General features: G+C 49.1%; 1 long non-coding RNA gene across 3 annotated transcripts; it reads right to left on the bottom strand.

Moving 5' to 3' along the window:
- Nucleotides 1-916: 916 nt before the first annotated feature.
- Nucleotides 917-26,638, bottom strand: LOC139228135 (uncharacterized). 3 transcript variants are annotated; one of them, XR_011587504.1, is made up of 4 exons: nucleotides 26,552-26,638; nucleotides 10,597-10,718; nucleotides 3,913-4,947; nucleotides 917-2,043 (listed from the first exon to the last, which is right to left on the bottom strand). It is a non-coding gene; the product is annotated as an uncharacterized lncRNA (long non-coding RNA). The 3 variants fall into 3 exon arrangements; XR_011587503.1 differs by lacking the exon at nucleotides 917-2,043 and adding an exon at nucleotides 3,176-3,722; XR_011587505.1 differs by lacking the exons at nucleotides 917-2,043; nucleotides 26,552-26,638 and adding exons at nucleotides 3,176-3,722; nucleotides 26,267-26,414.

Raw genomic sequence — 26,638 nt, 5'->3', positions numbered from 1 at the left:
GGCTGTATCGACTGCACACACCTGGCAATCCACGCCCCCCCCCCCAACCCAGATCAAGCAGGTGTATTTGTAAACCGCAAGGGGTTGCACTCCATCAATGTTCAGCTGGTGCGTGCAACCACAAGCAAAGGTTTATGTCGGTGTGCGCCAGATTCCCGGGGAGCTGCCATCGTGCTTTCATCCTGCGGCAGTGCCGAGCTCTCGGACCTCTCTGAGCCAGCGAGCAGACTGAAGGGCTGGCTGCTAGGCCACGATGGATAGCCCTTTCAAATTTGGCTGATGACACCCGTCAGAAACCCAACCAACAAAGCTCAACAGCGGTGCGACGAAAGCCGTACGATCACCAGCTGTGTAACTGAGCAAGAAATCAGCATGCTCAAGATGTGCTTCAGGTGCCTGGACAGATCTGGAGGCACCCTTCGGTACTCACCAGCCGGGGTCTCCAGAATGATCGTGATGTGCGGTGCTCCGCACAAGATTGTGCAGCAGCGAGCACTGGAGCTGCAGGAGGAACAAAGCTCTGAGCATCCAGCATCTGCAGATGAATCTGAGGAGGAGGAAGAGGAGGAAGGTGGTGACCCCAATGCAGCAACAGCTGCTCACGTTGCTGCCCGGGATGCAGGGATTTCTTTTGAAGTGTAATGTTCAGTTAGTCACTATCACTGGACCGATGTAACAATCACATCCATCAACCACTCTCTTCCCCCCACCCCCCCACCCCCACCCCCAATCCCACTGACACAAAGCAGTGCTATAACCACCCAGCCACACAGTGCACATCTCCCATTTGTCCCCATCAATTCACGTCTTCCCAATCATCAACAAGCAACCCAGAATGGGCAACACGGGAAAGTGGTGCCAAGTATATGGGGATAGGGCGGGAAAGTGGAGCTGAGGTCAAAAATCAGCCATGATCTCATTGAATGGCGGAGCAGGCTCGAGGGGCCGAATAGCCTGCTCCTGCTCCTATTTTTTAATGTTCTTAAAGTAATACATTTCATGCGATTGTTCGAAACAAAGGAAACGTCACCACATAATTTTTTCTTATACACCCACGGGCACACTCTCCTTTTTCTTACCGCTCCTACGCAGTGTAGCTTCAGCGGAGATAGAAGTAGTCTGCTCAGATCCCTGCTCCGACTCTTGGGATGCACAGGCCTGTGGGCTTTGGAGCCTGTGAGGGCCCTGCCAAAGAATGTTCCACCTGCATCTGTGCAGGGGCGGATTTGGCCATCGGGATAGGAGGCAGCATATCGGGTATCGGCTGGGTGTTGTGGGGGGGGGGGGGGGGGGGGCGGCCCGCGGGGGGGGGGCAACGGGTGAGAAGTGGGAGCGCTTTGAGTGGAGATCCCACTTCCATGTCCCCATTCACCATCGTCCCTCTCCTGGCCCAGCCGCACTTCACACCTACCACGATGCTGGAGAGCAGTTTGGTGCAGATCAGTGATGCGCTGCAAGGTCAAAGCTAAGGTGCCTGTCATCCTATTGAAGGCACCAGACATGTTGGCATTCAGTGTCCGCAGGGCCGTAGCCGAAGCCTGCATGGACTCATTTGATTGCTGCGATTGATATTCCCTGGACTTGGCCTCTCTATCCATGGAAGACGGCATCCTTGCCATGCCCTGCGACATCAACCCACTCGGGCTTGTGGTGGACTCCTCCATTCTCTCTGCAATTGTGGGTGGAAGGCCTGTCTCTACATTGGAGATTCCTGCAGCCCCTCAATGATTATCCTTTTCATCGATGGCCCCCAAAGTACAGCACCTCTGTCCAGCTGACAGAGCTTGAGGGAGGGCTGTGACCTCCAATATGGACTCTCCTCAGCTGTCCCTGCCACCACTGTCTGCTCGTGCTCACTTGTGAACTGTGAGTCACCCGGTGAGATCCCAGCTAACAATTTAACTGGAGCCACTGACATGTGCCTATCTGCAGTGGTGCATGGGTGACATGTCTCCTGTGATCGTGTACCCTCAGAAGGAAACAGCTCCTTTGAGAAATGGTCGTCTGGAAAGTCCACGGACTGCTGTTGTACGGGTGAAGTTCCTGGAGGCGAGAAGAGACAAGACGGATATGAATTAGTGTGGCAATCTCAAAATGTTGCTACTGAGCACAGTTAAGATGATATTTCACTCATTGCTGAAATGAAGTCAACATGACCCTGCTCATCGCTGTCAAATTTTCAAAAGGGGTCCTTTAACAGGCGTTAAGCCCCTAATTACGTATTCAAGGGGGCCTCGTTGCATCGTATTATGCATCCACAATATGACTATAAAGTAGGCCCCACTAATTTAGCACCGGGACCAATGCCTGTGCAGATTGGGCGAAGGCTGCTCCACTGATAAATTAGCTTGTTTTGCGCCTGTTTTACACCTGAAAAACGGGCACAACGTGTGCCAATTTCTACCTCAGAAAATGACCCCAAAAAATCTACACTTTATTTACATGAGACAGTTTGCTATCAGAACTTGTTTTCTGAAATTAATCTTTGAAGGCTTGGGGTCAAAACATAGGTTAAATATTTAGCTGAAGAATTTAATGGTGTACCACAACACGATGGAGAGAGCCAGAAAACTGCAACGATGGAGAGATGCAGCTGGTGATTAAACGCAGGGAGATAGCATTGTGTCTGCTTTCAGTTGGAAAGGTCCTTTGTATCGCAGCCACAAGAGCCCAACACTTGCGGCCATTTCCTTTTCATGGCCCGAAGCTGCAAATTCGAGCAGATTCAACCCAGTACAGCTCTTAAGTTTCATTAGTCTCTAAAGCACAAAATGTCACAAAGAACAACTCTCTATCAGACCTGTCTCAAGCTGTAGATCTTCAGGTATGATCAGTGTTCCTCTGCAAGTGCTCCCTTACTGGTAAGTAGTGCAGCCGTTCTGGCAAATTGTGGCTGCATAACAAGATGCAATGCAACCTCATAACTGTCTACATTTCTCCTTAAGCCTGTGCGTTTACCTGCCATCTCTAGGTTTGTTGGGAATGGTACATTTTGAATAATACATTCACAGTACTGTATGGTGGCTATATTCCTGGTGCTTAACATTTCAGTTCTCTGTTTTAAATGACTATTTGACTGCGAGAGTCCCACCGAACAGGGTGGTCAATCAAGAACAAGACAGTATCTGCATTCAATCAGATTAGCGTACTGAGTTGAAAGCATATGGACCTGTAGAAAGCTGCCTTTTATAGCTTCAAATGGTATGTTTTCCTTCTCCATTTCCTTTAAAAACATTCTGATTGATTTGGAGAGTGAGTTCCTCCACATTCTGGCACCATACAGCGTTTGTTATTAACATCAGTCAGCAACAAACAAGAAAGGACTTCAGAGTTTGCAAATGTTTATCCATGACCTTATGAAGCCCGCTGCTTGATTGAAGAAAGCCCATGTGATCTTCCCGATACATCTGGGCACAGCTGAGTGGGAGATGTCCCCTGGAGTGGCCTGAAAGGATCCAGAAGAACATCAATTGAGTGTGGCCATCAATTTAACAGTTACTGGGGGAGGACAGAGGAAATGATTTGGAGATTGTCTTTCAACATGTGACTTAACTCCTGGGTGGCTTCTTTGAAGAAGTACAGTATCCATATGTACTGGTCACTGGGTTCCGCGGCTTTTAGAGCCAACATACTGATGCAGACACCTTTAATGCAGTCTGACCCAGCTACTCTCTCTCCCTCTGGTGTTCTTCCTCTATGGCCGCCAAGTGTGAGGGAATTCCCTAGAGGAAAGCGATAACGCAGTGGGAGAAAAGGTGAGAGAGTCGATAAATTTGGAAAACAGGCAGCTGTAGAGTGCAACCCCAACCTCAGCAGGTCCAACAAAATGGAAAAAAAAATGCAAAGCACTGCCGCCCCCCAGTTATCAAGATCCATGGCACGGCCCTGGACAACGTGGACCACTTTACATACCTCGGGAGCCTACTATCAGCAAGGGCAGACATCAGCGACGAGGTTCAACATCACCTCCATGGCGCCAGCGCAGTCTTCGGCCTCCTGAGGAAGAGTGTTTGAAGATCTGGCCCTCAAATCAGCCACCAAGCTCATGGTCTGCAGGGCTGCAGTGATACCCGCCCTCCTGTGGCCCATATACAGCAGACATCTCAAATCACTGTAGAAATACCACCAACGATGTCTCCGCAATATCCTGCAAATCCCCTGGGAGGATAGACACACCAACATTCGCGCCTCGATCAGGCCAACATCCCCAGCATCGAAGCACTGACCACACTTGACCAGCTCTGTTGGACGGGCCACATTGTTCGCATGCCCGACACAAGACTTCCAAAGCAAGCGCTCAGTTCTATACAACAGATTTGCTGGCCCTCAGTAAAGCTATGGCCTGTGACAAAATCAAATCACTTTACCAGAGTGTCTTGGCCACAAAGAATGCTTATTTTATACAGACGCCCCTTACATCAGACGCTAATTAATGCACAATGATGCAAAATGTGATGCATGGTGCCACTATGTCTTTAGGCACTCATTTAAATAATTGCATTGAAATGTACACGGGGCCTTCCAAGGCCTAACGTCACTTGCAGCAGAAAATCAAAATTTTGCAAAGGTGGATGGAAATGCAGCAGAACGTGTCCGCAAACTAATTCCCAGTCCGCATCTGCTCAAAATCCACCAAATGAAGATCGGCAGAGGGAGGATGGGAAATCAATCCTGGGCTCTTCACTGGTCAGTAGGTGCAATTAATAACAGGCCGGGTGTCAATCATACAGACATCGCCTGGTCTCATTTACAGGAGATTCTCTGGCTACCATTAGATCGCTAAGAATGGAACCAGGCGAGTGCAGTCCCACCCAGCTGGACGATGGTGGAGAGGCGTTGGAGAACCCCTGTGTTCTTGGTCTGGAGGGTTGGATTCGAAGATGTTATCCTGTTCAGGCCTGTCCTCGTCTGAATTTTCTCCCACATCATCAGGGTCGGCCTCAAGTTCTGCAAAATATAACAGAACACAGACAAATGGTTAGCAGCAGAGGAGGGGTCAGAGTGGGTCGGCATGAGTAGGCTCACACAGCGCAGGCAGCAGGCTGATTTGAAGGACCATGATGTATGACTGCACATTGCATCAACCAAAGCGTAGCTGACGGAGACATCCCCATGAACCGAAGCATGGCTAGCCCGCGCAGTAATTAACTTTTAGCAAAGCTAGACCGTGGAATTTGCTGGACTTACCCTCTCCCTCGAGTGTGGGCCCAGCTTGTGCAGTGGCGGTTGCTTTTTTCCAGGTAGGGCCTGATACGTCCTTACTACACAGTATAAATGCACACGAGGCCCATGCTTGAGAGGTCAGTCTGTGACCTGTCCTTTATTCCTTAGCACTCAAGTGATGAAGGTGGGTGGAGCTTCCCCTTTTATACCTGAAGGTCCAGGTTAGGAGTGTCTTCCACCTAGTGGTCAGTGTTCTCACGGTGTACAACTTAGGTCAGTTTATACATGGGTTACAATGCTGGTTGAATACATGACATCACCTCCGCCCCCCAAAGTCTTACTGGGATCACAGGTTGAGTCTCTCTGGTGGTTTACGTTCCCTTGTAGAGCGCCTGAGTTGGGGCTCCGGTTGTTGGGCGCTGGCCTGAGTGTCTGCTGTTTGCGGTGCCTCAGGCCTGTCCAGACTGCCCACAGTGACTGGGCTCTCCTCCCTTTGGTTCCGGTGTTCGGTCACCTGTGGGGCGGAGTGAACTCTATATCGTGTTCTTCCTCTGCTTCTTCTATGGGGTTGCTGAACCTCCTTTTTGTTTGATCCACATGTTTGCGGCAGATTTGTCCATTGGTAAGTTTAACTACCAGAATCCTATTTCCCTCTTTGGCAACCACAGTGCATGCGAGCCATTTGGGCCCTGCAGCGTAGTTGAGGACAAAAACAGGATCATTTACATCAATACATCGCACCCTCGCATTCCCGTCATGGTAGTGATATTGTGACTGGCGCCTGCTCTCAACAATTTCTTTCATGGTGGGATGTATAAGGGATAATCGGGTTTTGAGCGTCCTTTTCATTAGTAGCTCTGCGGGTGGAACCCCTGTGAGCGAGTGTGGTCGGGATCTATAGGCCAACAGGAGGCGTGATAAGCGGGTTTGTATGGAACCCCCTTGGAATCTGAGCATCCCCTGTTTCATTATCTGCCGTTCTAACATGGTTAATTCCATTGCCTGCCATGAAGTCCTGGAATTCAGTGCTTGTGAAGCACAGGCCATTGTCGCTGACCAAGATGTCCGGTAGACCGTGGGCAGCGAACATTGCCCGTAGACTTTCTACCGTGGCAGAGGATGTGCTTGAATTTAAAATGTCACACTCGATCCATTTGGAGTAGGCATCTACTACAACCAAAAACATTTTCCCCATGAAAGGACCTGCGTAGTCCACATGGATGCGTGACCAAGGCTTGGTGGGCCATGGCCAGGGGCTAAGGGGGGCTTCCCTGGGCGCATGGCCCAGCTGGGCACACGTGTTGCACCTGCGAACATAAAGTTCCAGATCTGCGTCTATCCTGGCCACCAAACGTGTGACCTGACAATTGCCTTCATCGTGACAATGCCCGGGTGCCCATTGTGGAGTTCTCTGATGAACAACTCTCTGCCGATCTGGGGCATGACTACGCGGCTTCCCCACAGTAGGCAATCGGCCTGAATCGAGAGTTCATCCTTGTGCCTGTGAAATGGTTTAAATTTCTCAGGGCATGCCCTGTACGTGGCTGCCCAGTCCCCATTCAGGACACATTTCTTGACTAGAGACAATACCAGGTCTCTATTTGTCCAGACTTTAATCTGACGGGCTGGTCACGGGTGAGCCTTCGCTTCCGAAAGCTTCAACAGCCATGACCATCTCAGCACCATACTCGGTAGCCCCCTCAGTGGTGGCTAGTGGGAGCCTGCTGAGTGCATCGGCGCAGTTTTCGGTTCCCGGTCTGTGCCGAATTGTGTAGTCATAGGCAGCTAACGTGAGTGCCCACCTCTGTATGCGGGCCGATGCGTTTGCATTTATGGCCTTGTTGTCGGCCAAAAGGGACGTTAGGAGTTTGTGATCTGTCTCCAGCTCAAATTTCCTGCCAAACAGGCACTGGAGCATTTTCTTTACCGCATATACACATGCGAGCGCCTCTTTTCCTACCATCCCGTAGCCCCTTTCTGCCTGGGACAGACTCCTGGAGGCATAAGCTACCGGCTGTAACTGACCCTTGGCATTGACATGCTGCAACACACACCCGACACCATAGGACGACGCATCGCACGTTAACACAAGTTTCTTACATGGGTCATATAGCGTTAACAGATTGTTGGAACATAACAAATTGCGTGCTCTATTAAAAGCCCTTTCCTGGCTGTCTCCCCAGACCCATTCGCGACCTTTGCGTAGGAGCACGTGTAGCGGCTCTAGCAGCGTGCTCAATTTGGGAAGAAAGTTACCAAAATAGTTCAGGAGCCCCAGGAACGAACGCAGCTCTGTCGTGTTACGGGGTCTGGGTGCTCTCTGGATCGCTTCCGTATTGGATGCTGTAGGGCTGATCCCGTCTGCTGCTACCCTCATCCCCAGGAATTCTACCTCTGGAGCTAGGAAGACGCACTTCGCCTCTTTCAGTCGCAGACTTACCCGGTCCAGTCTGCGTAGCACCTCTTCCAGGTTGTGGAGATGTTCTTCAGTATCGTAACCCGTAATGAGGATGTCGTCCTGAAAAACCACCGTCCCTGGAATCGACTTGAGGAGGCTTTCCATATTTCGTTGGAAGATCGCGGTGGCCGAGCGAATCCCGAACAAACATCTGCTGTACTCAAACAACCCCTTGTGTGTTGTGATGGTGGTCAGCTTCTTCAACTCACTCGCCAGCTCCTGGGTCATGTAAGCTGAGGTCAGGTCCAATTTGGAAAAAAGTTTGCCACCGGATAGCGTCGCAAAGAGGTCCTCCGCTCTCAGTAGCGGGTACTGGTCTTGGAGTGATACCCGATTGATGGTGGCCTTGTAATCGCCACATATCCTGACCGACCCATCCACCTTGAGCACCGGCACAATCGGGCTCGCCCAGTCACTGAATTCGACTGGCGAGATGATGCCTTCCCACAACAGGCGGTCCAATTCGCCTTCTATCTTTTCCCGCATCACGTACGGCACCGCTCTGGCCTTGTGGTGTACTGGTCTGGCGTCCGGGTTTATGTGAATCATTACCTTGGCCCCCATGAAAGTGCCAATGCCGGGTTGAAATAATGAGTCAAATTTGTCCAGGACCTGTGAGCACGATACTCGCTCCACAGAGGAAATTGCATTGACATCGCCCCATTTCCAGTTCATGACAGCAAGCCAACTCCTCCCCAGTAGTGCGGGACCGTCCCCTGGGACAATCTAGAATGGCAACCTGTTCTCCGAATCTTTGTGGGTCACGACTACCGTGGTGCTGCCTAGCACCGGAATGATCTGCTTTGTGTAAGTCCGTAGCTGTGCGTCAATCGGCGATAATTTTGGCCTCCTGACCTTGGATGCCCACAACCTTTCGAACTGTTTGATACCCATCAGGGACTGGCTGGCACCCGTGTCTAACTCCATTGATACTGGGATGCCATTGAGGAGCACTTTCATCATTATCGGTGGCGTCCTGGTGTATGAACTGTATACGTGCTCCACATGAACTCGCTGAACTTCAGCTTCCAGCGATTTCCCCCAGTGTCCATTTCTGCAATTTCTGCAGGTATTTTGCTCATCTCTGCAAACTCCGGCTGAATGTATGCCTCCACGCCTCCAGCATGAGTTGCGGTTTGAAACAAAAGGTCCCTTGCCAGTCGATCGTCCCTGACTGCCCCTGTTATTGTCCTTGAGTGCACCATTAACAGGTGTTGATGGCCCCATTACTGGCCGCATTGTCCCTTGCAATGGCGTGAATCGCTGTTCAGCTTGCCATTGTCTCTGTCGAACTCCCCCTCTGGGTTCGACTACATGTTGGGGCATGCCTGACTCCCCTTGTCTGCCTGGAGAACTGTGTGCTGCTTTAACAATGTTGAATCTCTGTCCCAACCATTCCTTAACACAGTACCTCTCGTCTGTTCTGCTAGTGGCCATGCTCGCGTGGTTTGAATCCCAGTTTCTTGTCGCCATTGATACGTCCTTACTACACAGTATAAATGCACACGAGGCCCATGCTTGAGAGAAGGTCAGTCTGTGACCTGTCCTTTATTCCTTAGCACTCAAGTGATGAATGTGGGTGGAGCTTCCCCTTTTATACCTGAAGGTCCAGGTTAGGAGTGTCTCCCACCTAGTGGTCAGTGTTCTCACGGTGTACAACTTAGGTCAGTTTATACATGGGTTACAATGCTGGTTGAATACATGACAGGGCCCATCAAAGCAACGACCCTCTCTTCCACGGGTGTCGGTGGGTGCAGATTTGCCGGGCCTCCTCCTGTTCGGGTTCCTTCTCATTTGTTGTGTGCCACTTTCCTCTGCAAAGATGAAAACATAACTTTTTAGAGAGGGTGTCTTTCTGCTGGGTGGGACATATTCAGTTGGTCACATTTACAATTGCAATTACATTGAATAAATGAAAATATTACTTACACTAACTACTTGACCAAGGTCCTGCCACTTCTTTTTGCACTGGCCTCCAGATCTCATGGTGGTCACCATTGCACTAATCTTCTGCAACTTGGTTCCAGCGTCTCTTCATTTCTTTGGGTGGAACTTTTATGTGACCTCTGCTGGTGTCCAGCTCCTGCCATCTGTTCTCAAACACAGTAACTAGTGCCTCCACTTCTTCCCGTAAGAAATTCTTGGTCCTTGCACCGTGTTGCATCTTGTATTGCTGCAGCTGCGATTTTTCCACTGCTCTCACCCAGCACTTGTTTCACACACAACTGGCTCTTTATAAATGGCCGATTGCCAACTAGGAGCTGTACTGTGCATGCGTGTCCATTGCAACGACGTCAGAAACGTAACTTTTTTCTCCCGCGAATGCGCAGAAGGTGCGGCATCGTTTTCAGCGCAGACAGCAGGCTCCACCCCGCCAAGGCAACTGGACATGTTGCGTGGCGCCAAATTCGAATTATAAATCGGGGAAATTTTGGCAAATTATTTCCGGTGCATTTCTGGCCGAGAAAAACGGGCGTAACTCTGGCAATACGCCAGAAAACGGGCTTGGGCAAAATGAGCCCATTAGTCCAGGCCTTGGGATTATTAGTCCAGTAACATAACCACTATGCTACCATTCACAGTCTTTTCTCCTTAGTTATACTCACTAATCTGTGTACTATAGCAGTTTCCAGTTTTGCATTTTTTCCTTTCAGACTGCAGCGGTTCGAAGATCAAGTTTTTAGCATAACATTGTACAAACATGTGCTCTACAGACAGCCCATCATCTCTTTCTGGACGTGCAGCTTCTCAACAGTTATTGTACGCTTTACATTTGTGAATCCATCATATTGGAGATGGCATTAATATTGTTGCTAATTTGCTCTACACTTTAAGTTTTAGTTAGCAATCTCTTGCAGGCAACATTGCAATTGAGCTCCCTCAAAGTCCTTTAGACAGAAGAAGAGGAAAGATTTTTGGCCACTGTTTACCATCTTCCATTTTCAGCCACCTCATGTATCATCAGCAAAGCTTACCCCAAGGTGTACCGCTTTCTTGATCAGTTCTTTACTTCGCGGCAGGGATACGAACCATGGCGCCTTCAGAACCAGCAGTTCTACAACTACATCTCATCTCACCAAATGTTGCTTCAGTCAACCTTCAGAGAGGCACAAATGCGGAAGACATGAATATCCAGTTGTCATTACAATTGTATCTTTACGCTATTGTATCTTTAGATATTGGGCAGTGCGGATATACCTCTAAGTATTAATACCCTCCGAGTGCTTACAGGAGCTGTACCTGACAGAATATCTAAGGATATTCTAGAGCAGTTATAACTTGTAACAGTTATGCTTTTGCTTTGCAAGTGTTTTAAATAATAAAGGCAACTATTTTTTTAAATAAAAACAGTAGCTACTGAGAATTAGCCCTGATTATCTCCTGGTACCTGAACGCACTCAGCAAAGCACCAGATGGCAATCTAATCACCATCCAAGCAACTCATTGGTATCGCGCAAAGAACACATGGACAAGGTCTGAATGTGTGACCTGAATGGTCTCAGCAGAACGTCGTTCTCTCAGACTGACATTCCATCCGCTTATCGAAAGTTCCAGAACTTATCTGGGCTCAGATCAAGCAGGTTAATCGGCATTGAGTGGGCGTATTCAATGCCTGCAGTCCAGAGGCAACAATAAGGGACTGGACATCTAATCTTGGTGGCTGCAATGTATTTGCTTCATGGGTCCTTTGCTTAAGAATTCACAGCTACACATTTACTGTAAGGAACTAGCTGGTTTATTAGCAAAGGTTTAACAATCAAACTGAACCCGACCAGTTCAACCACCAGGTTCACAACTGCATGCCTCTTTGTGGAGAGTCTGAACTCAATTAAGTGGGGTTTTATTGAGTCTTGTAGGCTCGAAGGGCCGAATGGCCTATTCCTGCACCTACTTTCTATGTTTTATCACATTGGCGAAGCCAGATGCTCACAAATGCATACATTACAGGGGCAGGCACCCACAGTGCTTCAGCGTCAGTTCCAAATGAAGACTGCATGGCTGGTGCATTGCTCAAGTCCTTCAGCGACATCGTGGGGCAGCCCCTAATTTGAGTGGAGGTTGGGGACCAAATGAGGCTCGCTTCAGCACATCGGGTGCCTGCTCCAAGTATTATTGGGCTTGGAGGTGTGAGGCCGACATCGTAGCCGAGACATTCAGCATGTCCCAGTGGAGGAGGTCAGCGCGGAAGATACTGGGATCGTGCAGATAAGCTGTGTCCACGCTTTGTTAGACCCTGATTTCCATTCCAATGAGGGGACCACCCCACAATGCGGCTGAGTTGCTGAAGCAGCAGCCCTGTTGCATAGTGCGTGCAATAAAATAAAAGCTGACATCTTCGCCCGTTCGCCGACCACCTCCTGCCTCGCCCTTCAACCCCCGCCCCCACTCCCCCTCCCCTCTCCCACCACCTCACCCCTAAAAACCGCCCCACACTGTCCCTTTTGCAATGTCCTGGTTCCAGACAATGAGGGATCGGTCCGGCCACTTTCCCCCACTGCACCACATTACATCATACAATAAGCAAAATATAAAATGAGTGTAAAATTTGAGAACATTGCAAGCATTCTGCTCAAAAAATTGACATCATGTTTATTGATGGAAACACTGGCAATATCTGAACTCTCAGTGCACATAACATCTTTTTATTTCATTCTCAAATCCACAGAAGCTCAATTTACCGCAGCCTGTAGTGTGTCGCCGTGTCTTTACCACCGCCATCTAATTGAGATACAAAAAAAAAATCAGCTTCCCAAGAAGTCTACTTGAGCTGGTTGGCCTGCAGAATGAAACACATAACCTTCTGCAAACACCTGGTGTAGGTTTGAGCCATTGTGATGTTAAATTGACTGTACACGTTATTGTATTCACCCAACTCACACAGCCTGCAATCAAGCTGCAGGTGTTGTGGAGGCGTGCGACACATGCGTTTGATGATGAGTGCTGGGCTCGACCTCACCAGTTTTCCAACGTCATGCCCAGTTCTCTGGAATTGAATGACACATGTTTTTGGTACTGTCAGATTCCAGTGTCTGAGCCCAATGTGAGCAGGCCTTTCTGCACAATCCAAAACTGTCTTCGGCACAGTTCGGGTCAAATTCCTCAGGGGGAAAATTTGCCAGCTCCCCCCCCCCCCCCCCCCCCCGTTCAGAGGCGGTAACCAAGTTGGGGCAGGACTTCCTGTGCCTGGTGCGGAAGTCCCGCCCCAACCGCTAAATTGGGGTTACCGTCCCTCACAGGGAGTGGAATGTAATATTGCATGCTCCATTTCCTGTTGGGGTGGTATCCGGGACGCTACAATACATGATCGGAACAGCTACACGGCTTTTCCACGTAGCGCTGATGCTTTTCAATGCCCCTCCCTTTCCGTTAACGGGGTGGGCCGCTGCGCACTCCGCAGGGCCTCTGATGACCTCCACTGGGCCACCAGGACGGCGTGGTACCGAGGCCACAGCCCGGCACCCAAACGGAGAGCCGGGCTGCATGAGGGCGGCCCCCGAACACAACCATAGAGCAGCACGACAGGTCGACCGGTGAGTTGGCCAAATCGACAAAATGGCGGCGCACGGCACAACACACCTCCCCTTTAAATTCCGCCTCGGGAGCGGAGGTTGGCCCGGTTTGCGACCCGCGAGGCTGGCGCTGACACCGCTCACGGCAGCCTCATGGGGCGCTGGTCAATTTCCGCTGCGGGGCGCTAAGGGGTCGCCGCGCACGGCGATGACGTCATTGCCGGTTGCGCGACGGCGCGCGCCGCTAATAGCGGGGTGCAACGCTACCGTGTCAGCGCCTCCGCTAACTTCCCCGCAATGTTGTGGGAGCTGGTACCCCCAAACAACAGGTTCGGGCCCCATTAACGCCCCCTGGGGGCACTAACGGGAGGCGCACAACAGGGCAATTTTGCCCCAGCCGTTTATTTCTGGCGGAGCCTCCAGTCTCCCATCAGTTATACCCATTCAAACTAGAACCAAAAACCTGAATTTGCAAGACTCAGCCTGCTGGCAGCTGGGGCCTGTGCGTGGGTGGCTCCCAGTAACTGCCCAGATTGGCCAGTTTGTGCACTGCAGAGACTGTGAACAGCCGCTTTCAGGGAATGACCCAATTCATTTGCAATTTGTACTTTTTGTTACTAGCCGCAAGTTAAATTGAGCTGTTGTGCTGTATAAAGATAATATGGGTGACCTGGTTTCCAGAAGGTATTACTGCTATAGAATCTTGTCAATTTTAAACAATTGCCCAATTGGTAAGCAGCTACTAAGAATCATTGGTACTGCTTGGCTATTGTGCAATAATTCACAAAAGTTTTACTGCAGTAAAGGGTGGGTTTTAGCCCAGCAGCAATGGTGCCCATGAGGGGCGAGGGAGTGTTCAGATGGCTGGGGAGACACGGCGTGTTCCTGACTCATTCCGCCACCCCCCCCCCCCCCACCCCGCATCATCTTAACTTAGCTCAGAACGGGCATGAGGATGCCGCCCACTCTAGGCAGGCAGGGGCCTACGTAACATGGAAAGGTTGCGGCCTGATGACACCATCGGCACTGTAATGTATGTACCTGTGAGTATTCTCACAAGTTTGCAGACCTATTGTCACCTGCAATTTCTGCGGTCTGGAGGAGTCCGTGTTCCACGTGTATGTACAGTGTGTGAGGTTGCAGCCCCTCTTGCATTATTTAAAGGGGCTGCTCCTCCATTTTTGGCAGCATTTCAGTCCCACGCTCCTGATCTTTGGGCACCAGAGCAGGGGGGCGGGAGCGGGCAGGTCAGAGGGCCTCCTCGTAGGACTGCTCCTGGGCCTGGCCAAGGTGGCCATTAACTGGTCCAGGCAGCGGGCGGTCAGGGGAGCGTGCAGACCGACTGCCTGCCTCTCTTCCATGGCTACATTCACGCCAGGGTGTCCCTGGAGATGGAGCACGCGGTGTCCACCGGTACGCTCGCGGCCTTCTGCGAGAGGTGGGCACCGGAAGGACTGGAGTGCATCATCACCCCTGGGAACAGAATTATAATTTGATTGACAAAGTTCCCAGTTAATTTCTAAATTTATGGATTCTAATGCCCTTACCAAAAGGGGGCACTTGATTTAAATTTTAGTTTAAAATAGTTGTAGAGCTGTTGCATTGTGAGTGGCTTAGCCAGTCACGTGATGCTCACAAGACTCAATAAAACCCCAGTCAGTTGGGTCTGGGTTATTCACGATGAGGTATGCAGTTGTGAGCCTAGTGGATGAACTGGTAATGTGTAGTGTGATTGTTAAACCTTTGCTAATAAACCAATCAGTTCTTAATAGTGTTGTAGGCATTAGCCACCTGCTAAATATATCTAAACTCATATAGGTTTAAAGTGGCCACATATAAAATGGCTGCCCAAGCATGATGGGAACTCAGTTAGTCAAGCAATAACTGTTGACTGAGGCTGACCGAGCAATGACCGAGTGAGGCCCACTACCGGGAATGCCTTGGATCATTATATAACCTGGTATGGAATGTCTTTAATCAAGGACTTCGCACAACAAAGCCCCGAGGAACAGAGATAAGGGGAGGCCTACCTCACATAACGAGGTCATTAATCAGCCCGAGCTGACAAAAAACAAACATACAGCCCCTGAGGTATCAGGGGAATTCTATTGGGTTAAAGAAACCTATATGTAATCTATAATCGTTATGATTGGATTGTGTCCAGCCGAAGTGGGCTGAGTAACTGTAATGAACTATTGTAAAACATATAAATATCGATGAATTTCTTTGTTCATTGGAGAGTGCAGTGCCTGGAGTTGAACCAGAGGCTCTCTCCCCGCCGGCGTAATAAAAGCCGTTTTGGCGTTGGAACCGACCCAGAGTGTCGAGTGATTCTTGCAGGAAAACATTCGCGCTAACAATAGCAATGTGTTGCTATGAATTCTTAATCAAAGAACCCATGAAGCAAACACATTACAGGCACAATGACCCCATTTTAACGTGAATTTTTGGCAGACACAACAATCCCGCCAGTGAAACCAGGCAGGAGGCCGCAGAGTGACTAGCAGAGGCCAAGGTAAGTTTTAATGATTGTGTGGATTCCTTGTGGGCCAGGAGTGCGCTTCTGGGCCCCACAAGGAATCGTTGGGCCTCCTCAACCCCAGCCCCCTCTCCCACCACCAGTAACTCTGTGCAGACACCCCTCCCCCCCAGCCAGCATTAACCTTCTGGTGGCGACTGCTCTCTTCAGTCACCGGTGACGGCGGCTTCATGCCCCATTTCCCGCCCCCACACGTCAGCTCTCACCTCATTCCCTGCTTGCTTTGGGCGGGAGAGAGTGCGTACAATGGGGCCCACCAGTTAAAAGAGCCTGGACCTCACGCTGAGGAGTGGGTAGGGGACCCCAGCTCACCCCACCCTCTCAGTCTCACCCATTCTGACTGCATCCCGCATTATAATCGAGATTTCAATCTTTTCCTCGGGTGGCGTGAAAGGAGGCCAACGCTAATTCGGATAGGTGCAAACTGAAAACTATTATATATACCCAAGTGAATTATCTCAAGAATCACAGTTTGTGCATTGTTGCAGAATCGATGTAAACACCGCATACTGATGTTGACCCTACTGTAGAACTACAACCTGATTGTCCTTCCAGCAGCATTAGAGTAGAAATCCCTTGTAAGCTGTTACCAATGACAACCTTCTACTTGTGCCGGAGAGAAGGAAGATGCCATTATCCCGAACACTGTCAGGTGCAACATCAGCCCCACGGAACATTGCAATTTACTGGGTAGTATCTTTGCATTCTCAGCAACTGTAGAATTTAATTATTACACAATGAGCTGCAATTGAATGATGAAATATTAAACAAAATAAAGGGCACATTCATAACACATCTCTCAGAAATGTCTCTAATTAATTCATGCACAGTGAATTATTTCGGAGTGCAGCCACCGTTTGTTATCTCGGAGAGCACAGTAGCCATTTGCACACACCAGGATCCCAGAAACCTCAATGAGATGAATGGCCAGTTAATGGGCTAAAAAATCTCGGCCTCGCCGGGTGCGTACGAAGTGCACATGGACCCAGCGAGCTCTCGCAAAATCCGGTTCCCGGGGCACGGTGCGCATGCACCAGGAACCGGCTTTTCCGATCTGTCAAAATTAAGAGATTCTACGCATCCCCGGGAGAAGGACATCCGCGTGGCAGAGATTGTGCTATTTGCCCAACTCAGTGCATGTCCTTCAAACTTTTACCCCTGGTAAAAGCAGGCGCATAGCTCGCTTTTACCAGCGTAATACTTTTAAGACATAGAAAAATGTAATTTAATAATTAATTTTTATATTAAAACTTTTGTCCATTAAGGCAAGTTTATTTTTAACCCCATTAAAACACATTTTAAAAAATTTCCAAAAAATATTTATTTTTCTAAAACATTTAATTACATTTAATTTCAATTAATTTTAAATATGTGAGGTGTTTTTTTTTTATTTATTGTGCTGTGTTTCAGTGTTTTAAGGGATTATTCTCATAAATAGTAATAGAAGCTCGTTAAAACGGAGTTCCCATTATCAATGAGAATACTGCATAGTGATTGGTTGTTCAGGCCCACGTGACTCCAGCGGACATGTTCCCATGCGCTGCACAGCGAGTGAAGGCCTCAGACCGCAATCCTACGTTTCTCCGGGACCACCAGGTACTTTCGGCGATTTTTTGGGGGTCGTAAGCGTTTGTACGAAGGAAGCATCCGGCCGCAATTTACAGCACGATATGTTTTTGATGGGTGCTGGTTCAGGGAGGGTCGGTCTCCAGGCCACCAGGAGAACTCTCTGCTCTTCCTCGAATAGTGCCGCGGGATCGACAGTGCCTGAATCCACACAACCAGCCAATGGGACTGTAGTGATGTCCCATCCGAAAATAGCACCTCCAGCAACACAGCGCTCCCTCAGTATTGCACCGAGTGTCAGCCTAGATTATCTGGAGCTGGTTAGCATGCACCAACCGGTCAAAGGGCACATCAAAAACAAACACTAGGACTTGTATTTATATAGCGCCTTTAACATAGTGAAATGTTCCAAGGCGCTTCACAGGAGTGTTATGAGTTAAAAAATTTGACACCAAGCCGCATAAGTAGAAATTAACGCAGGTGGCCAAAAAAAGAGGTATGTGTTAAGGAGCATCTTGAAGGAGGAAAGAGAGATAGAGAGGCGGAAAGGTTTAGGCAGGGAGTTCCAGAGTTTGGGGCCTAGGCAACAGAAGGCACGGCCACCAATGGTTGAGCGATTATAATCAGGGATGCTCAAGAGGGCAGAATTAGAGGAGCGCAGATATCTCGGGGGGGTTGTGGGGCTGGGGGAGATTACAGAGATAGGGAGGGGTGAGACCATGGAGAAGATTTGAAAATATCGCACATCAGTGAGACAACAACAACAACAACTTGTATTTATAGAGATCACAATTTACAGCTGGTTCAGAGACATCACGAGTTTAGGGAGGACCAGGGATCACACATTTAAGTTGTACAAGGCCAGATCTAGGTTAGATCTGGCGGTTCTTTTCCCAGAGAATAGTGGACCTCTGGAACTGATCGTGCAGTGGATGCTGATTCGCTGAATTCCTTCAAGCGAGAGCTGAAGTGGTTTCTGGTTGGGGCAGAGAGCACCTCTTACAGAAGATAGGTACTGCAGGGAATTTAGGGCGAGAGTGATCATCTGGACTAGTTTCAATCACAGAGATGGGTCAGAGAGGAATTTCCCAGATTTTTGAATCCCCAAATTGGCCTGGGTTTTTTAAAAAGCTGGTTTTTCTCCTCTCCCAGGTACAGCAGGCGGTGAAGAAGGCAAATGGCATGTTGGCCTTCATAGCGAAAGGATTTGAGTATAGGAGCAGGGAGGTCTTACTACAGTTGTACAGGGCCTTGATGAGGCCACACCTTGAATACTGTGTACAGTTTTGGTCTCCTAATCTGAGGATGGACATTCTTGCTATTGAGGGAGTGCAGCAAAGGTTCACCAGACTGATTCCCGAGATGACAGGACTGACATATGAACAAAGACTGGATCAACTAGGCTTATATCCAATGGAATATAGAAGAATGAGAGGGGATCTCATAGAAACATATAAAATTCTAACGGGATCGGACAGGTTAGATGCAGGAAGAATGTTCCCGATTTTGGGGAAGTCAGAACCAGGGGTCACAGTCTATGGATAAGGGGTAAGCCATTTAGGACCGAGATGAGGAGAAACTTCTTCACTCAGAGTTATGAGCATGTGGAATTCTCTACCACAGAAAGTTGTTGAGGCCAGTTCGTTAGATATATTCAAAAGGGAGTTAGATGTGGCCCTTACGCTAAGGGGATCAAGGGATATGGAGAGAAATCAGGAATGGGGTACTGAAGTGCATGATCAGCCATGATCATATTGCATGGGGGTGCAGGCTCGAAGGGCCGAATGGCCTACTCCTGCACCTATTTTCTATTTTTCTCTGTTTCTATCACATAGTTTTGGGAGGGGTTGTGGAGAGTATATCAAGGTATCACAATTGGGTAGAACAGGGTCGATGGACACGAGGGTCATCACCTGTCAGTCATTGTCCGTATGTATGTTCAATTGCACCATGCACAATAGCTGTTCTATGGTGGTTCTACTTTGGTGTTGTGGAATTTGAAGCCTTCACTGAAATGCAGTATACAAGACAATGGAACGTGGTCTAATTAGGGCAGGATGTGTGCTGTTAACAACCATACGACTGACATCATGGGTGAAAGATTTTCTGCACACCCAGCTGACATTGAGCATGATGCACCCCCAGTGACATTTGAAGTGGGAAAGCTGTAACACAGACCATATGCACGGTAGTAATAACTCTCATGTAAACTCCCACGCCTCAATGGAGTTTCAGGGCCCAAACTCCAAGATACAGGAATGGCTGATTTCAGCTTATTTGACGAACAATTACAGGTTCACATGAGGATAGATCCTGCAATTCTTTGGTCTCGTGAGCAGCACAGAAGGTCAATTGGGACCAATTCTCAGCCAGGCCGGTTTTTTTTGGAGTGGGGGTGGGGATGGGGGGAGTTATGGGGGTGGAAGGAAGGAGGCAAAGGTGATGGATCAAATTCTAAAGTGGAAAATGTGAAAGGTCAGGTGATGGGCCAGAGAATTTCTTTATTCTGTTTGCTATTAGGACTCCATCCAGAACAAAGCAGCCCGCTTGATTGGCTCCCCATCCACCACCTTAAACATTCACTCCCTCCACCACCGGCGCACCGTGGCTGCAGTGTGTACCATCTACAAGATGCACTGCAGCAACTCACCAAGGCTTCTTCGGCAGCACCTCCCAAACCACGACCTCTACCGCCTAGAAGGACAAGGGCAGCAGGCGCATGGGAACACCACCACCTCCACGTTCCCCTATAAGTCACACACCAAACCGACTTGGAAGTATGTCGCCATTTCTTCATCGTCGCTGGGTCAAAATCCTTGAACTCCCTCCCTAACAACACTGTGGGAGCACCTTCACCACACGGATTGCAGCGGTTCAAAAAGGCGGCTCACCACCACTTTCTCAAAGACAACTAGGGATGGGCAATAAATGCCGGCCTAGCCAGCGACGCCCACATCCCAGGAACAATTTTTTTTGAAAGCCAGTTTGCAAAGTTTGCTCAACTGACTGACCAAGAGGAGAAGTGAGATATTTCTGCAATAAAGAGGAACATCAATTATCATTTCTCTCTTGTATATTTTCTTTGCCTCCCCCCCACACCCCCACACCCCGCCCCCCCCACATCCCGCCCCCCCCACACCCCCTCCGCCCCCCCTCCACCCCCCCACACACCCCCCCCACCTCCCCACCCCCCCACACCCTGCACCCCCCCCACACCCTGCCCCCCCCACCCACCCACCCCCCCACACCCCCTCCACCCCCCACCCCCCCACCCCCCCCCACACACACACACATCATTTCCCAGCCACTAAAGTTGTTAAAATAATTTATTCCTTATGGTTTTATGTGACCAAAGACATCTGAGAATTTTGAAAAGCCACGCGGGAAGGTGTTTGTGAAGTGGTTCTGGCTCCCAATTGCATGTGTACACAGAAGCCTAATGCTTCCAACTCAACAGCGATGTAAATAATATAAACATGTGCAATACAGGAGCACAGTTATTCACACTTAAAATATTTACCTTTTTTGCCATTATATATTCCGCTTTTAGTATAGCTGCAGGCAGTTTTTACAAAACTCCCTTATAGCTGCAGGTAATCCTAGTGATGAATTTCACCAATATATAGAGTGCTGATATGATTATGGAGCCAACATTCTTTCCTTAGGAAATCAATCTCACTTATACTAGAAATAAACCTGAGCCATAAACTACAGAACAAATGATTTGATTGCACTATCCTATTTATCTCTCCTTCCAGCAATGATTCATTCCTGACACCATTTTGTTGCAGCTCTTCCTTGCACTGTGAAAATAGTGATTATAATGAGATGAATTGATAGAGCAATATCCCTTTGTTATCTCCCCAATGACCATCATGTCTTACCCTCACCCTAGCACCTTAAAACTGTGGTAATCCTTGCCACGCTCAGAATTCCCTTCCTGATACAAACTACAGGTATAATCCCAAGTGTGGCATCGCTTACCATTTGATTTACCTCATCATCTTCCGGATTCATAAAACCTCTAGTGGTTCCCTGCACTGTGGACCTTGGCCCTTCACCTTGGCTTTGCAATAAGAAAAAGCAAATGATCTTCACATAAGAACATAAGAAATAGGAACAGGAGTAGGCCATTCGGCCCCTCGAGCCTGCTCCGCCATTCAATAAGATCATGGCTGATCTTCTACCTCAACTCCACTTTTCCGCATTATCCCCATATCCGTCGATTCCCTTAATATCTGATCACCAGCCATCACCAGTAAAAGTGGCTGGAAAGATATTTTGTCTAGTTTTGTGAGCATTGAGGATTCACAAATAAATGGGACTGAGAAATGCAGTAAACTGTTTATTAGTTAAGCTTTAAGTTCGGCTGGTAACATCTCACACTCAATGCCAACTTGTTCAATACACTGAATACTAACATAGGTACAAACTCTTACCATGGAACTGTACCTCGGCAGGAGGCAAAGCTAAACGGGATTAGGGAAAAGGAGAAAATTGTTTGCTAAAAACTGAGGAGAAAAAAATTCCACATTTGCCACTGTGCAGATAGTTCACTGATCTTCGTAACCTCCTCTACCCCGACAACCCTCCAACAACTCTGCACTCCACCAACTCTGCCCACTTGTGCATTCCCCCACTTCCTTCACTCCACCTTGGGTAAAGGATTCGTTAATCCTTGCCACTGGATCAAGACCTAGCTCTGTCGAGCCCGTGTGGTGGCTGGTGTGCAACGGCCACCCCACGTTTAAAAAATCCACGCACAGGCATCTTCCACCCTTCAAGATGTAGTTCAGAATCTGGAATATTAGGTCCTTCATTGAAACACCTGTGAACTCATCCCTTTTTGGCGTGGCAGCAAGACATCCTCGTTTCGTGGGACTGCCTATGACGATGATGATCACTCCACCATTGGCAGCAGTGCCCCAAATCTCTCCAACTCTCTCACTTCCTAAATACACTGCTTAAAATCTACCACTTTAACCGAGCTTTCGGTCGCCTGACCCAATGTCTCCTTCTTTGGCTCAGTGTCAATTTTTGTCTGATTAACTCGCCTGCCCATGTCCTAACTCACACCGTCCCGCTCACCCATCACCCCTGTGCTCGCTGACCTACATTGGCTCCCAGTTAAGCAGCGCCTCGATTTCAAACATCTCACCCTTGTTTTTAAATCCCTCTATGGCCTCGCCCCTCCCTATCTCTGTAATCTCCTCCAACCCCACAACCCCCGAGATGTCTGCGCAGAGGATGAGTGGACAGAAATCATCTATGAAGACTGGCAGAACCAGGCCCAGAGCTCCGTGGTTCAATGAGGAGCTGTTGGAGGAGCTAGTGACGAGGTGGAGCGTAGGTACAGCGAACGGCATAGCAAGCCTCCATCAGCCCAATACTGACGTCTTTGGATGGACATAGGTCAGATGGTCAGTGCAAAGAGCAACGTGGAGTGGGATGGGAACCAATGCCGCAAACATTGGAATGATTTGGTGATGGCAGCTAAAGTGAGCACAAATTTATTCGACCCCTCCTATCCAAGGCCAAAAAGGTTGTGCGCCAGATGTGTGTGTGTGTGTGGGAGTGTGTGTGGGGGCATGAGCAAAGGGGGCAAAGACTGCAACGTTTCTTCTGTGCAAAGAAAACAAGCAGCTAAACAGGCAAGCCTGAGTGCGACCAGAGGGGGCCCACAAGATGTGGTGGAATTGACCAGGCTGGAGGAGCGTGTGTTGGCATTGGTGGGTCATCACAGCTTTTCCAACCACAAACGTTTATGCAGATCCAGTGCGACCACAGGGTAAGGCTACACTCATCTCTGGTGTCAGCAACACTCATGGCATGAAAGTACATGCAATGTTAAGGCACTCGCGGTTGAACGCAGACTTTGTCGCCCATTTTTGGTGTGGACATGTAGAGATGGAACTCCTTGCTGGCATAATGTGAGATGGAACGGCTCACATCTCATTTTCACTCCCCACAGACTGAAATGTTGTCCTCTACTTGCAGATGCTGAGTCGGACACCACGGATCTGGACAGACCATCGACCTCTGGCCTTCACTGAAGCCATCACACCCCAGCATCTCCCACCCCGACGTCCTCCACACCTGAGGACACCGGATCCTTCCTGCACCCACAGCCCATATCACCCATGTCCACCGCTCCCACCTCCGCCACCTAGGGCCAGGAAGAAGAGGAGAGAGAGAAGGGAGAAGGGCCCATATTTGTGCCCTTTCACCTGGAGGAGCCAGAAGCGCCTGACATCAGCCCCCTGCCATGTCAGCCAAGTGTCCGCAGAACCTCGGCGTTGGGCTCACGTTTCCTGGGGTTTCCAACAGACTCAACTAAAGCAAGCTCAAGCAAGCGCAGAGGCCATGGCTCAAAGGGAAGCAAGGCCCCAGCACCCAGCAGCAGCGAGCAATCACCTGCGGATGCATCACGGCTCGCTCTAATGAACAGATGGTCCAGCAGCGTGGAACTAGGTCGCGGGATGCTGCAGACCATGGCTGGGATAACTGGCGGCATCGTCACATTCACCCAGCAGCATGATCAAAGGATGGAGCGGCTCCTCACAGGGTTGGAGCACACAACAGAAAGCGTTGAGGCCACGAGGCAAGAGATGGCTTCTGCACGCGAGCTACAAGCCCCCGACCCCACACCCTCAAGGCAGACAGATGTGGAGGAGCAGGAGGTCCCGGAGCCTTCGGTCCCGCACCCTATGTTCTCACCGATACGCACACGTCTGCACACATCCTGCTGCCCTCCTGCACAACCTCCTGAACCAGAGGCAGTGAGGGTCAGGGGAGGGCCACTCCGTTGTGTAGGCGCGGGGAGGAAGAGGAACTTGGGCATCGCTGCAAGAGGGGGGGAAGAGAGGTGGTGGTGCCGGGCAGAGGGGTGGAGTGTTGCTTCCTCGTGTAAATGTACGTATATGTCATAATGTCAGGTAATGTTTGTCATTGTGCACTTGTAAATACACTCACATTGTTGACCCTCTGTTTGTGTATGTGTCATTTTAATGTCATGTGTGGTGCGTTGTGCGAAACACACATCTGTCCCTCAGATCTTTGCTTCATCAGGAATATCTTCCCATCCACATCTGACTGCAGTGTACAATGGGTCCTGTCATCAGGCCATCGCAAGACCACAATGAATGCAAGAAGGCTGCCATTTAATTACCCTAGTTTACCAAGTTGCAGAGCAGACCTTAAGGCTTAAGGTACTGAGGGAAGGATCAGCCATAATCTTATTGAATGGTGGTGGAGGCTCGACGGGCCGAATGGCCTACTCCTGCACCTATTTTCTATGTTTCTATGTAACTTAGGCCAGCATATATGGTCACTTGTGGCCGCACAGGAGGAAAACCTTGCAGAGAGTTAAGAAATCAGCGCAGTTAAGTACATTTAAAGCACAAAGCACAAAAATATGCATTCAATAACAAATAAAAAATACAAGGAAGCTGAGAGGACCTGCACCTAGCACCAAGACTTACAACGCACCAAACAAAGCACAAAAAGTAATGAGCAATTAATTAACAAATAAAAAATGGAAGGAACCCTGCACCTAAACCACCAAGACCATAGTAATAAGCAATCAATCAATAACAAATAAAAAGGTATGCGATCTGTAAGGCCCCGAGGTCGGTGAGTCGGAATCTGAGATTGTGAACTGCCTCAATCCCGGGGGATACCGCTCCCCGCCAGCCGACACTCCGAGCCTTGCATTATTGGTGAGGAGTAATCACCTGGAGAAGTCCTTGTGGATTTAGCTGTCAACAGTTCTTTCTCACTGTGTAGATCTGCTCCCGGTGATTCTGGGGGCAAGGACCTACTGCACACGCACACACACTCTAGCACACATGTGCAGAGGTCCCGGTACTGTTTTCACTGCATTATTGAATAATTTAAATATCCTACAATTGTAAATCTATTGTTATTACATACACCTCTCTAATTTTGTCTACAAATTTCATCCACTATTTCCTTACCAGGTTCAATGGTCTGTACTATACTCTCAGTAATCTCTTGCTATTCCTAAACTTAATCCCAAGGGATTCGGTTTGGACTATTTCTCTATCAAAGTACAAGAGTTTAAATATTGTCAAATTAATACCACTGCCAGTGTGCCTTTCTTCCTTTCCCATTCCTCCTGAAAGTTTTATATCCAGATGCATTCAATTGCTGATCCTGACCCACCAGCAGCCACATTTCAGTTACTGCTATTATTAGGAAGGACGTTCTTGCTATTGAGGGAGTGCAGCGAAGGTTCACAGACTGATTCCAGGGATGGCTGGACTGACATATGAGGAGAGACTGGATCAACCGGGCCTTTCTCCACTGGAGTTCAGAAGGATGAAAGGGGATCTCATAGAAACATATAAGATTCTGACGGGACTGGACAGGTTAGATGCGGGAAGAATGTTCCTGATGTTGGGGAAGTCCAGAACCAGGGGACACAGTCTTAGGATAAGGGGTAGGCTATTTAGGACTGAGATGAGGAGAAACTTCTTCACTCAGAATTGTTAACCTGTGGAATTCTCTACCGCAGAGAGTTGTTGATGCCAGTTCATTGGATATATTCAAGAGGGAGTTAGATATGGCCCTTACAGCTAAAGGGATCAAGGGGTACGGAGAGAAAGCAGGAAAAGGCTCCTGAGGGAATGATCAGCCATGATCTTATTGAATGGTGGTGCAGGCTCGAAGGGCCGAATGGCCTACTCCTGCACCTATTTTCTATGTTTCTATGTTTCTATGTTTCTAACCCTCTTTTTGCAGGGCCAAACATGGTGGAGTGCCCTGAGATGACATGGTCATCAGTTACATTGCAGTACATTGTGGGAGACAATTAATGAATCAGCTTGGATGTACAAAATGTGAGATGCTGAACACTTGTCAGTCACTTCGCCATTGGCCTTCTCAATGAAGGACTTTCAGCAAGGTACAACAAAAGGCCTCGATTAGCTTAGACACAATTCAGTCGGTTTTTTCACATCCAATTTAAACATCATCATCAGCAATAAAGTAATGCGACATTGAACTAACTTCTTTCCAGCAGTCCCACTGATATGGTGCAGAATCCGACTGGCTGCCGTGATGTGATGGCCACCAGCACTCCCTCCCAGCCGATGTGCTAGAGCTGCCCCATTGCACTTCGTCTCTCCCTCTCTCCCTCCCTTCCACGCAACCTGCGAGTGCTGCCCCAATGCACTCCACCTCTCTCTCCCTCCCTCCCTCCCTCCCTCCCGGTCTGTGAGTACTGCCCCATTGCACTCCACCTCTCTCTCTCCCTCCCACCTGGCCTGCGAGAGCTGGCTGACTGCCGCCCACCTCAGACCTGCTTTTCCAGAGTGGTCCATCTGGCGGGCAGCAGGTCAACAGGAGGCCAGGAGAAAAGCATCAAAATGGCCGTCCACT

Source organism: Pristiophorus japonicus, chromosome 17 (genome assembly GCF_044704955.1).
Source record: "Pristiophorus japonicus isolate sPriJap1 chromosome 17, sPriJap1.hap1, whole genome shotgun sequence".
Taxonomy (NCBI): Eukaryota; Metazoa; Chordata; class Chondrichthyes; family Pristiophoridae; genus Pristiophorus; species Pristiophorus japonicus.
This window is presented reverse-complemented; position numbering and strand designations above follow the sequence as displayed.